Consider the following 14,981-nt stretch of genomic DNA (forward strand, 5'->3'; position numbering starts at 1 on the left):
CGGAAATAAAAGTTCTCCGGACGTCCTGAAAATCAAGTATGATTTTTTCTGGAATTTTTGAAAAATACTAGGACAAAGAGTATGTCTGGGGGCCACACCAGTGGGCCACAAGACCTAGGGGCGCGGGCACCCCCTGGCCGCGCCACCCAGCCTTGTGGGGCCCACAGGCACCCACTCCACTCATTCTTGCTCTCATCCGCTTCTCCTACCTCCAGAAAAAATCCTTTCGCAGCTCAAACCCGTGTTCTTACTCCTCTTGCTGGGATTTTCGATCTCTTTGCTCAAATCATCGTTCTCCGAACTGTTTTGGGGAAATTACTCCTTGGTAAGTGACTCCTCCATTGGTCCAATTAGTTTTTGCTCTAGTGCCTTATACTCCGCGTATTTTTGCTGCCTTGGTGACCATGTTCTTGAGCTTTGCATGCTGATTTTAGCTGGTCCCAAGTAGTTTTGATGCGTAATATGGCCTCTAGGCACTTGTGGGAGTAGTTGCTATGAGTTTTGTTGAGCCTTGTTCACTTTTTCTTAGAGTCACTAAAAATTTCAGAAATTTTCAAAGATAGAAAAGGGAAAAGATGAGGAGGTTCTTAAGAGGCTCGTCAAGCCATGACCCCAAGGAAGATGGGAGTGAGAAGAAGCCCAAGTATCCGGTCCCTCGAGTCGCAGAAGTTTGAGCGTGTGAGTGGCCAAGCGACGTGTTCTTACGCGCCACTGGAATTTATGAGGACTTTTATCACTTGGTGGAGAACGCAGGCCTTACTGCCTTCATTGAAGATAAGTGTCTGCAATACCTCCGCCTCACTAATATCTTCGTACAAAGCTTTAACTTCTATCCGAGGAAGAATCCTCCTATGGTTGAGTTCAAACTTTATGATATCCCCCAGCGCATGTCACTCCAGGATTTTTGCAATGTTTGCAAATTACCTTACATTGGGGACATTCATGAACCTCGTCCACGGGACTTGGAAGCTTTCATCGGTACTATTTCTGTAGGAGAGGCAGAGGAGTATGCGAGGGAGGCGAAGGCTGCTCGTCTTCGTGAGGCAGTTATTCAGGCAGTGGCTGCAGCGCTCCCGTATAACCCCGATTATGATTTTGGGTTTCACCAGGACCATCCTTGGGAGTAGACCAAGTTAGGCCAAAATCCTAAGCTTGGGGGAGTATGTGTTCTCACCGACTTTACATTCTTGCTTATGCTTTCACTTTGTTAGCCGGTGTTCACACTTTGCCACTGTATCATCCATGCTAGTTTATTTTCTTTTTCTCGTTTTCTTTTCGTGTGTGTGTCTAGTTTGAGAAAACCCAAAAAGATTTGCTTTTCTTCTTTTGCTTGTTGGGAGCTTTCCCGTGTAGATAGTTTTATTTTTCTTTGGGTCAAGGTAGAAGATATTGGTTACAATGTTTAGTGGCTCTTGCATGCATACCTGTTTAGCTTTCAAAGAGCCATATTACTTTGTCTTCTCCTTTGTGTTTGCCTGCAGATTCCAGCTTTGGTCCAATGCACGAGCACTCTTATTATTGTTCACATCGTTCGTTCATGCAAGTGAAAGGCAATAATGACGATATATGATGAAGTGACTGAGCCTGGAAAAGCTGGTATGAACTCGATCTATTTTGTTTTTGTAAATATGACTAGCTCATCATGCCTGATTCAGCTTTGTTGTGAGGGAAACATGTTTGCAATGACAACTTAGAGATCATAGTTTCTTATGTCATGCTTATTTAGCTAGGAGCTTATAATGGTTTGTCTTGGTTGCCCACATGAATGTTGAGATGACTATGATGTAGTATGATAGGATGATATCCTCCTTTGAATGTTTCAAGTGGCTTGACTTGGCGCATGTTCACGCATGTAGTTGAAACAGAATCAACATAGCCTCTATGATATTCATGTTCGTGGTGATTTATGTCCTACTAATGCTTGCACTCAATGCTAGTTAATCTCAATGCATTTTGATGACTGTTGTCGCTCTCTAGTTTGTCGCTTCCCAGTCTTTTGCTAGCCTTCACTTGTACTAAGCGGGAATACTGCTTGTGCACCCACCTTTGTAAACCCAAAGTTGTTCCATATGAGTCCACCATACCTTCCTATGTGCGGTATCTACCTGCCGTTCCAAGTAAATTTGCATGTGCCACTCTCTAAATCTTCAAGAAATAATATGTTTTGCATGCCCGAACCGCTCATGTGGTGACAGGGGGCTATTGGTATCTTCCATGCTAGGGGTGTTATCCTCGATATGTGTTTATTCACTATCATTCACGAGAAAGGGGCCGGTAATTGGAATTCCCAGTTCCATACTCAAATCGAAAAGATAATTGCAAACAAAACTCCCCCAGCATTGATGTTGGTATGGACGGTATCCGAGGATTCGGCTAGCCGTGGAGTGTGATTGATTGGTGGTGGGGGAGTCAAAACTTTACTTTTCTATTTGGGAACCGCCTATAGCATGTGTAGAGTGGAAGATGTTGAGAGCTCTTAGTCATTGCGTTGACAATTAAAGCATGCCACCCAAAATTATTATCTCTGTTTTCAAAGCTTGAGCTGTGGCACCTCTGCAAATCAATGCTTCCCTCTGCGAAGGGCCTATCTATTTATGTTCCTGTTAAGTCATCCTCCTCTTACAAAATCACCAATTAGAGAGCACCTCTTTCATTTTTATGCTTTGCTTTTAACTATGTTGAGTATGATTGTGACTGGATCTTCATTGCCTTGAATTACAATGTTTAGTCAGCCCTTGGTCTTTGAAGGTGCTCTGCATTTATGTTTTGTTGTCTCAGAACGAGCTAGCGAGATACTATCCATTCGTACTGCTTCATGTTGTTTTGATTGAAGTGTTGACATTTGAGACATATTATTATTTTCTCGCTAGTTGATTATGCCATTGATATGAGTTTACCGTGAGACCTAGATGTCATTTGCTTATGTGGTGTGATTGTGATCTTGCTGAAATTCTGGTTATGAGTTAGACATAGTTGCAACAACAAGATCAAACAGAGTTCGTCAAAGTTTTTTCTTTTGTCTCTCTCAGTTTGTCAATTGAGTTGCTTGAGGACAAGCAAGGCTTTAAGCTTGGGGGAGTTGATACGTCTCCGTCGTATCTACTTTTCCAAACTCTTTTGCCCTTGTTTTGGACTCTAATTTGCATGATTTGAATGGAACTAACCCGGACTAATGCTGTTTTTAGCAGAATTGCCATGGTGTTGTTTTTTTGCAGAAATAGAAGTTCTCGGAATGTCCTGAAAATTTACGGAATTTTTTCTGGAATAAAAGAAAAATACCTGCGCAAAGATCCACCGGAGGGGGCGTGCCAGTGGTCCACAAGCCCACAGGCCGCGACCACCCCCTATGGTCGCGCCGTGCAGGCTTGTGGGGCCCACGTGGCACTACCGCCCCCAAACTCAGCTCTATATATTCTGTCTCGCCCGGAAAAAAGATCAGAGAGAAGGTTTCATCGCGTTTATGATACGGAGGCGCGCCACATCCTGTTCTTCATCTGGAGGGCAGATCTGGAGTCCGTTTTGGGCTCCGGAGAGGGGAAATCGTCGCCATCGTCATCATAAACCTTTCTCCATCGACAATTCCATGATGCTCTTCATCGTTTGTGAGTAATCTCATCGTAGGCTTGCTGGACGGTGATGAGTTCGATGAGATCTATCATGTAATCGAGTTATTTCTTGACGGGGATTGATCCCTAGTATCCACTATGTTCTAGATGGATGTTGCTACTACTTGGCTATGCTTAATGCTTGTCACTAGGGCCCAAGTGCCATGATTTCAGATCTGAACCTATTATGTTGTCGCCAATATATGTGTGTTTTAGATCCTATCTTGCAAGTTGTAGTCACCTACTATGTGTTATGACCCGGCAACCCTGGAGTGAAAATAGCTGGAACCACTCCCGGAGATGACCATAGTATGAGGAGTTCATGTATTCACCGCGTGTTAATGCGTTGGTCCGGTTCTTTATTAAAAGGAGAACCTTAATATCCCATAGTTTCCATTAGGACCCCGCTGCCACGAGAGGGATGGACAATAGATGTCATGCAAGTTCTTTTCCCTAAGCACGTATGACTACATACGGAATACATGCCTACATTAGATTGACGAACGGGAGCTAGCCACATATCTCTCCATGCTATAGCTGTTACATGATGAATCACATCCGTCACACTCATCCATCACCGATCCACTGCCTACGAGTCTTTTACTTCTGGTTCTCGCTAGGTTACTTTGTCTAGGCTTGTCCCTTGCTACAACAGGGATTGGGCCACTTTGCTGCTGCTGTCACTACTGTTGTTACTTGTTACTTTGCTGCTGCTACTGTTGTTCCTTGCTACTTCATTGTTACTGGTTGCAAGACTTTTCTGGAGCCATAGCCGGGGAAGCATTCTTCTCAAGAATAATCCCCCGACAACGTGCTGGCGCCATTGATACAACTATTAGGAATAGTCTGCCGTCAACAGATCATTCTGGCACTGTTGCTATCATACTACCTTGCTACTGATACTTTGCTTCCAGACACTAATCTTTTAGGTGTGGTTGAATCTGACGCATTCAGCTGCTAGTACTTGAGAATATTCTTTCGCTACCCGTCGTGCGAACCAACAAATTTGGGTTGAATACTCTACCCTCGAAAACGGTTGCGATCCCATACGCTTGTGGGACATCAGGCACGCGCGGGATAATTAATAAGCGCTCAGGATGCGATATAGAGGGCGCTGGCAGGGGCTCACCTTGGGCCAGAGGCAGGCGTGTGGCGCTGCCTGCTGGGCCTTCATGCACAAGGCCCACGACGACGCGGTCAACTCGGGCGCGCCCACCAGATCGGATCGGGGCACACTTGGCCTGGAGGAGGCCTTGGCCGAGGCGCGTGGTGTCCCATGCGGCCCATGGGGCGGAGCGCTCGTGCGGCCCACCTGGCGCTGGCGTCGCAGGAGCTGCAGGGCCTCCCTGCTCGTTCCTAAGCGGAAGGAAGGAGCGATGAGGCAGGTCAACGGCGAGCTCCGGCCGGCTCTCGACAGATCCGACACGGACGTGGCAAGGGCAACGCAGATCCGGCCGCGACAGATCTGTTCCCCGCGGAGCTGGCTCGAGGCGTCATCTGTGCCAGGAGATCAGGCGGCGGCGGGTTCGGGCGACGATCATGGCGCGACAGCGACGCGCAGGGAGCCTACGAGGCGGTAGGTTCGACGAGGTAACGAGCCACCCGTGGCTGGCTTTCAGCTGGGCTCGGCCGGTGGCGGAGTGAGGTCCGTCGGAGGGGTCGGCTTCCAACGAGGAGAGGCCGGGCGGCGCGGCTCTGCGGGAGGAGCGACGCGGGCAATGCGGGCTGCTGCGGCCAGATGGGCTTGGCGGGCCGGTTGCGGGCTTGGCAGGCCCGGCGGCGTTGCAGAGGTGAGAGAAGCTGGCTGCGTGGCTAGGGCTAGGGTTAGGACAAGAAATGAGGCAGGGGAGGGGTTTGCTGTCTTTTATAGACACATGGGCTTTGTTAGCTAATCAAGGCGTTTTCGGACCCTCCGATCGTGATCGGAAGCTCCGATAATGCCCTAGGGTTAGGTTAGGCCGTGTAGAGTGGCTTAGGCAGAGATGAGAGGGAAATAGCGCCGCGTGGCAACGCGATTTAAAACACCGAAACACGTCCGACAAATAACTGAAGGCGGTGCCGCTACGGTCGACTGTTCGGGTACCAGACGAACTCCGATTGCGACGAAAATTGGCAAGCGCTCTACCTATATTAAAATAAGACCGCATGCCAAGTTTCAACCCAATCAGAGGAAGTTTTATACACACTTTTAAAAACAAGTTTTTTACGATGTCGCGGGCGCGTGCGAGTGTGGTCGGGCTCAAAACAGACAACGATGAAAAATGGAGAAAACCGACAACTAATAACGGATGCAAGTTTTGAAAGCTGGCGGCAATGGGATGCCGATGCAATGCGGATGATGTGCATGATCCGATGATGAATGCGGGAAACAAAATAATAACACAACGACAACGGAAAAGAGGGGAATCTTCTGGAGCGTCGGTCTCAGGCTGTCACAACCTATCAGGGGTAAACTTATACCTTGCACATAGTCCACTTGAGCTAGAATATGACGATCTTGACTTCCTCAAGATGGACCACCTTTCTTGATTGTGTTGGCTCGATGAATACTTGTAAATTTCTCCCCCATACTCCACTATGGGCGAGCCACTCTTCAGCACATCTTCACAAGTCCATTCCTAGCACAATGGACGACAAGCTTCATGCATGACATGTTCGTGATGCTCCACTTGAACTTGCACACCGCAATCATGATGACAATCACCACTTGACGTCATCCTCCATGGGTTGTATGAGATCTTCCTCTTGATGCAAGCCCATGGAAACACACCTAACCCCACATGGAATTCTCACAAAGACCATGGATTAGTACATAAAGCATAATGGAAAATGCTTACCATACCATGGGATCGCTTGATCCTATTTGGTACATCTTGTATGCTTTGTGTGTTGATCAACTTGATTCACTCTTTGACTTAGTCTTGATCAACCTTGTGTCATTATGACCAATATTTGGACAAAACCTTGAATACCACCTTGGTCATCTTATAAACTCCTTGAAACCAACATACTTCACGAAATGCCTATAGACAAATCCTTCAAATATAAATTAAGGCAACCATTAGTCCATAGGGATTGTCATCAATTACCAAAACCACATATGGAGAAATATGCTCTAACACTGTGTAAGTACATTGAGAGGCATGTTAAGAACAACAGGCTAAACATCAACCAAATATATCCATGGTAGAGAAAATAATATCCAAATGATAGATTTAGTGTGCAAGTTTAAGCATGCTATTTAAGCAAAACAAGAAGTGGAAAGGTGTGTGAACTGCAACAAGTCTAACATTTACCAACAAGCAAATTTAGTTATTCAAGCTGGTATTGTACCGGTCAAAGTACACTGGTTATTGGTAAATAAAAACAAAAAGGCATGTTAACTACAACATGCTTAAAAATAACCAAATGTAGTCATTCATAGTGGTATTGTTGAAACTGGTATTGATGAAATTGAACTGCGCAGTTCATACTTGCACATATAGAACATCACGTTGTGAATAATTGGAATAAAAAGGCATACTACAAACAACGAAAGATAGCATTTCACACTAGACATATGCTAACTACAAACAACCGAACAACCAATTTTTTTTAAAGAGACATATGTTATCTATAACACACTTAACAACAAGCAAATATATTCATTCCCACCAGTATGTTTAAAACTGGTAGTGATGAAAATGTACTGCCGAGTAAATATTTGCACATATAGAGCATCACAACGTGAACAACTGAAATAAACAAGGCATACTGCAAACAACCAAATATAGCAATTAAAACTGGACATATTCTCACTAGACTACAAAAGGGACTCGACAAAACACATCGTGGGTTCCCCCTGTGATGAGGCACGACAAAACAAATTATGGGTTTCCTCACTTGTCACAGATGGACTCTTCCCTTGGGAAGAGCACAAACCCTGGATGCGCTCCATGTTGTGGCAGATGTGCTCCTCCCCTTGGAAGAGAACATCTGTAGGGTGCCCTCCTTGATGTCGCTGATGGGATCTTTCCCCTTGGAAGATGCAGAGAGGGTGCCCTCCTCGTGGTCGCCGTCGATGAGGTATGATTTGGTAGGTGTGGATCCCAAGCCAGCGTCATATAATATGTCGTTCAGAAATGACAAAAGGGGCTCGATGGCGATGTGGATGGCAAATTGTTGACATCAAGCGTGAGGAGATCAATGGTGGGGCCGTCGATGAGATCGATGGCGATTGAACTCGAGGGGTTGGGGGTGGGCCAATTTACTTATGACATAGCCCGCATGAGGCTGTCGCTGTCAATGACCTCGATGTTGTAGCCGGCGTCCACGACATACCAGCTTACTCTAGCCTGCTGATTAAGACCCTGCAACGAGTAATGGTCGTCAGCTTCCTCGGCGGCCACCTCGGTGACGTCGGGTGAAGAGGCTGCGATGCACCTCTTTTGGGCCAGGCTTAGGTTGCGACGCTCTGTAGTGGAGGATGGGGATGTGAATGGGGATCCAAGGGAAAGGGGGCGTTCGACACACGCCATTTAAGAAATTCAGCGTGGCTAGGGTCTGGAGATCGGTGGGTTAGCTGCATGGGCAAACCGGTAGACGTCGACAATGGAGGCCTTGTGGTGGTGGAGGCGGCGGTGACCTTGCTAGCATTTCGAGCGAGGGAGGGGTTGTGGGGTGTGTGCATGTGTGTGCGCGTGTGCGTGCGCTAAGGTTTTTAGGGGGTGTGGTGTTTGAGGAAATGATGCGGCTACTGAAATTTTTACTATGCGGGAGTAAAATGTCGGGGCTATTAAAATTTGGATGATGCATCACGCACGGTCCCTAAAAACAACCATGTGTTATCAAACAGAAAAACCCTCGAGCCAGGTAGATATTGTTGAGGGATGCAGGCGGGGAGCGGGAACAACAAACCTCACACACGATCGAAACTTAATATCCGTGTGTTATCAAACAGAAAAAACCTGCAGGCAGGTAGATATTTTTGAGATTGCGACGGAAGCCTCGTGGAGCCCAATGTATTTTGATGATGTGAGTGATAGGGGCACGGGCGTGGCCCATGGGTAGTGTGAATGAACAATGTCTATTGCGTCACTCGACTTGTCTAATGTCTATAACTTTGGCAAAAATAACGCTGCGAAAGGGTCAGAACACAAACAAACTTGCATGTGGACCAAAAATATGTATGAAAAGGGTGTTTTGATGTTCAAATACCAAATGCACAACTTTGATGTGGCACGTGACTCACAAAGCGCACGGTGGCACGAGGTGAATCCTAGCTATGAACGCATGCCCCAAATTGCTAGGTCTAACATATCACCCTACCGTAACACTAAACCTATGGAAGTCCATCATGGTTAAAACCCACCCCCGTTTTGCTTTCAATGAAAGATGGACCATATGCGGGCCTATAAATGTGTTCTTGTGGTGCAAGATGGGGTGAGATCACATACGAACTACGTGTAGGTAGCCCAACTATATGTATGAAAAGGGTGGTGTGATATTTAAATACCCAATTCGCAACTTTGGTATGACACATGTGCCTCGCATATTAACCGAACATCCCGACCCCACGGAGGTTCGCCTAGCAAAGTGCGAAGTAGCCCCCCTCAAACAAACACACACACACGCGCGCACACACACACACATACACCCACCCACACACACACATGCTCACACGCACCCACCCACCAACCCACCCACCCACACACACACACACAAATGCACACACACGCACACACGCACACACACATGCACACGCGCACACACACAGAGACAACAACACAACACACACACACACACACACACACTTTGAGTCGGCGGGAGAGGGCATCTCACCAAGATGTATCGTAAAACACACCAGGATCGAAGAATCCACCATGGTCGTACAACCTCTCTCTTGTTGTTGGTCAAAGTGATGGATGTCCACGCAACCCAAGAGATGGGCTAGCTCGCCAATAATCACAAAAGTAGTGCACAAAGACAACCACTACATGCATGTGACATAAACATATGTATGGAGTGTTTTTGTTTGAATACCCAAATGCACAGCTTTGATGTGGCACCGTGCTTTCGAACGAGAAACCACACGGAGCGAGGCTTAGACGACACATTGTATATATGTATGTCACACCAAACTTCAATCCAATGATGGAGATTCATGCATGCGTATGTACGTATGTGCTTAAACTTAGGTCTGGAATCTCACTATGATAATATGATAACATTGACCAAAGAAGAAGAATCCACCATGATAACCTATATCGTACATTTGTCGGTCAAAAAGTGATCATGGATGTCCATGTGGGCCCATGAATATATAGGCTTGCCGCCAATAACTACGTGAGAAAGAGTACCTTTCGAAGACAACCACTACATGCACGTGTTCCAAACACACACACATATATATATACCCATACATATTCATCAACACTATTGTGATCCTAGCATGAGAATAGTATTCTGATCCCGGGCTGACTCCTCCCAACAATAGCAGTTGAACTTCCCTGGATGACAGCGCGAGCTTCCGCTGGAAGTGACCAAATGGGGCTTGAGATATACTATTTGAAAGCTATGGACACTCTCGTAACAGCCTAAGTTATTTTTTTGTCAAAATGTTAACGGTTTCAGAGCAGTTTTGAACACCGTTTTTGTTCATACAACAAAACATGAATGGTATTTTTTATAATATTTTTAAACCGCTTGTCGGAATGAGGCAATTAAAATGGCGTTGGATAGCTGTTGCAAATCCGCTCATTTCATATGTTGAAAGTTTTTCCAAATTCTCTACGGTTAAAGAGGAATTCAAAAAATGGCATAATTTCTAAAACCAAACAGTTGGGTTCGTATTTCAGGGTTAATTTGAAAACAGCTAGTCCGATCGACGCAATTCATACAGAGTTGGAAAGCTTATGAAAATGCACATCTTTTCATATAAAAAATTTCTTCTAACTATTAATGGTTTAAAAGTTATTTAGAAAATGGTAGAAGTTGTACTGAGTTCATATTTTCATGTTAATTTCTAAATTGTTTGTCGGAATGAAGCAAATGCTATGGCATTGTAAAGCTTCGAGAAATATGGAACTTCTATATGTAGATTGTTTTTTCCAATTCGTTATGGTTTTAAGTCAATTCTAAAAATATCTAAAAAGTTTTTTTGGCCGTAGTTTGTGCAAACTTTATCGGAATGGAGCAGATAATATAACATTGAAAAGATACGGAAAATGCAAAACTTTTTCTTGTAGATATTTTTCCCTGATTCCTAGCCATTTTCAAGCAATCTTGAAAACAACGAGATCATGTGTTCTGCCTTTAGTGCAAAATAGATTCTTCGAAAATGCACAACGTGAATAACATGAACTTCTCAACTTGTCTCCATGAACTTCACTCTGTTTTTCACGTGTTGTTTTTGCTAGTAACTCTGCATCCACTCACTAGAATTGAGAAAATGGTATAGAGATGGAAAGCTATTGTAAACACACAACTTTTTCATGTTGATCATTTTTTCATACTAGCGACGGTATTAATTATTTTCATTTGACATTCATGCACTGTAGTAGTTGACCTTCCCAAAGTGTTAGGTCAAACTTCCGCTAATATTGTCCAAATGGGGCTTGTGATATACTATTTGAATGCTATGAACACCTTGGTAAGAACTTAGGTTCAATTTTTGGCAAAATCTATACGGTTTAAGAGGAGTTTTGAAAACCGTTTTTCTTCATATAAAAACATGAATAATATTTTCTAGGTTGTTTCTAAACCATTTATCGGAATGAGGCAAATGAGATGTCCTTGGATAGCTGCTGCAAATCGGCCCATTTCATATATTGAATGTTTTTCCAAATTCCCTACGGTTAAAGAGGAATTTCAAAAACGATGGAACTTCTGAAACCAAACAGTTGCGTTCATATTTTGGGGTTAATTTGACAACGGCTAGTCTGAATGAAGCAAATGATATGGCATTTGAAATCTTATGAAAATGTGCATCTATTCATATGAAAAGTTTCTTCCAACTTTAAATGGTTTAAAGGTAATTTAGAAAACAACAGAAGTTGTACAGAGTTTATATTTTCACATTAATTCGTCAATGGTTTGTCAGAATGGAGCAAATGATGTGGCATTGGAATGCTTAAATAAATGCGAAACTTTTATATGTAGATTTTTTTTCTAATTCTTCACGGTTTTAAGTCAATTCGAAAATTGGATAAAAATGTTTTTTCGTTGTATTATTTACAAAATTTATCGGAATGGGGCAAATAATATATCGTTGAAAAGATACAGAAAGTGTGAAACTGCTTCATGTAGATAGTTTTCTATGATTCATAGCCGTTTTCAAGCAAACTTGAAAATTGCGAGATCATGCGTTTGGCCTTTAACGCGAAACAAAGTGTTCGAAAATGCACCGTGTGAAGAACATAAACTTCTCGGCTTCTCTCCATGAACTTCACTCCATTTTTCACTTGTTGTTTTTGCTAGTAAATCTCCTCCTCTCGTCGGAAGTGAGCAAATGATATACCGATGGAAAGCTACGGTAAACACACAACTTTTCCGTGTTGATCATTTTTCCATACTCGCGATGGTTTGAAAATTTTGCATGTGAAATTCATGGTGTGTAGTAGTTGAACTTCCCACTGTTTTCACGTTGACCTTCTATCACGTATTTTCATTTGTAATTTCTTACCTATTCGTCGGTGTTACACAAATGATATTCCTTTTGTACATACTTCTCTCACAATATATTTTTTAACTTTCTCCGATCGAGGACTTGAACTTATAACAAAAAAAATTGGACCTTGCCTTTTTATTCACCATTTTCATGTTTATGTTGCACAAGTAAATACAATGTGAACCTCCTTTACAAGAATTGTTGAACTTCCTAGACCACCACTAGAACTTCTAGCAAAACTCTTTTTAGAGTTTGTCTTTTTATTATTATTTTCTTATATGAAACACATTCTATGTAGTCGTTGAACCGCTCGTTGTTTTCAATGTGAACTTCTAAAACAATATTTGAAATAACCATTAGAATCCATCAAAAGGTACAACTTTGTGTGTTGAGATGTTTTTCTAATTCTTGGGGGTTAAGAAGTTTTTCTAGTTGGCCCTTTATTTTAGTTGAACCGTTGTGTAATTTAAATTTGAACTTCTACTCTCTTTTTGTAAACACGGAAATGTGGTTTACGTTATAAGTTTCCTTAAACTTCTCTATTTTCTAAAATTGACCTTCTTCTTCTTTTTTAGAACCGTTAAATTATGTTTTGATAGAAAAAACATTGGACTCCTTAGTTTTGAAAATCCGAACTTCTTGATTTTAAACTATTTTTAAACGAGAAAATTCGCTTTTTTTGTAAACATCCAACTTTTTTATGTATACTTCAACTCCTTTCATTATTTTCTTTTGGACCAGTCTGTTATATCAATTTGACTTTATCATTTTAGGAATGCCAAAACAACATCGAATTTTAAAAATACTTCGTGAGCTTTATTTTGACTATTAGGTGTGTTCTAACTATCACTACCTTGCCTTCAATACTTGAACTTCATGTGTTCATTGTTTATTTCATACAAAATGGATGCAAAAGAAAAGAGTTTGTGGGTATATTGTGTACCTAAATTCGATCCATCTCCAAACAAAATTCTCGAGCTCTTATATATCATAGTAAACTGATAGTCTTTTGTAGGCATATCAAAAAAATGTACAAAGCATGAAATCACATCCGATAAATCAAAGATTCGTCGAGTATTTTTTTGCAATAGACTTAACATCTGGTTCATGCCAACTGTAACACCCAAGATGCGACACTGTCCTTATTTTGGCACGAGGGCCTCGAGAGGGATAGAAACGCATCTCGTCATTTCACTCGAATGGATATCGTTAGAAGTACATGTACAGAAGAGATGTGTATATGGAATTGGCTTACACTCGCCACAAGCTACATTATGAACAACACAATACAACAATATATTCGATCACCATGTAGAATATCATGGTCCGACTAAGGACGAAATCAAACGATAAAAGAACAACGTCCATCATTGCTATCCGAGGCTGTTGGCCTAAAACCCATCCTAGATTGAAGAAGAAGTAGAAGAAATTCTGAATAGAACAATCATCATGCTCACACCAAAGTATCTCTTTACATGTACCTGCAACCGTTGTTGTTGTGATCTGTGAGCTACACAGACTCAACAATCTCATTTCCAAAGGTATCAAGACTAGCAAAGCTTAATGGGTGAGGTATGGTTAAGTGGTGAGGCTGCAACAAGCACTATGCATTTATCTCAGTGGCTAACTTACGAGTACACGAATAAGAGGAGCGTGATCTACGCATAACGGATGTGAACTAATCATGATCACGAAGTGATCCTGAACACCTACTTACATGAAACATAGACCCACTGTGTCGTCTTTCGGATGCAGAACTCACAAGAAGAGATAGTCACGGTTACACACAGTTGGCATATTTTAATTAAGTTTACTTCAAGTTCTCTATGGCCGGGTGTTAAAACAAAGTTTCCAAGTTCCCACTTAACTATGGGCACGGCTTTCCGAAAGATTTAACTCTCCAGGGGTGCTCCAACTAGTTCATCGCAAACTGCCACAAGCTGCATGGAATAACCTCAACCACAGAAGACCCACGGTCTCCTTAGAAATTCCGATGGAAAACCTCAAGCTCGGGATAGCCCAAAGTATCCTCGGAATCCTGCGCACAAGATGTCCAAAAAGGGTAAACAAATCGACCAAGGCCGCCCAGTGTTCCGACACACCCAATAAGAGCCGCGTATCTCGTTCTCAGGGCACGACCGGATGAGCTACACGTCGGGTTGGCTGAGATCCCGGGTGACTAGGGGGCACAAGACATCGCTCGATTTGGACCAACACTCATGAGGAACACTGCCCCCCCCCCCTCGGGGGGTGATTAATTATCCACGGGGTGATCAATGCCCTATGCAAATTTAATAAGTTGGTATTAAGCAAATAGTACCAATGTTGCGCCTTGCCGGAAGAGTTTTATCCCAAAACGAATATCAAAGGGGTCCTCATAACAACCCCAAGCATGTTAGGAGCACTCAGTATGGAACATAACACCGGTACGCAAGTAAATAGGGTGGCAAAGGTGGAACAAAACACCGAGCTAGAAGGCCTAGCCTTCCACCCTTTACCAAGTATACAGGTGCATTAAATTAAATTGCAATAATATGGTGATATTCAAAATAATATCCATGTTTTCACATGGAAGCAACTGCACTAGCAACTAGCAATGCTACAAGAAGGCTGAGTAAGCGGTAACATAGCCAAACAAAGGTTAGCTGGGATGTGGAGGGGGTTAGAGGCTTTTCATGGCAATGTTGGGAGGTTTGACATAAGAGGTGGTAGGCCGATAGACACAGCGG

Source organism: Hordeum vulgare, chromosome 1H, assembly GCF_904849725.1.
Source record: "Hordeum vulgare subsp. vulgare chromosome 1H, MorexV3_pseudomolecules_assembly, whole genome shotgun sequence".
Classification (NCBI taxonomy): Eukaryota; Viridiplantae; Streptophyta; class Magnoliopsida; order Poales; family Poaceae; genus Hordeum; species Hordeum vulgare.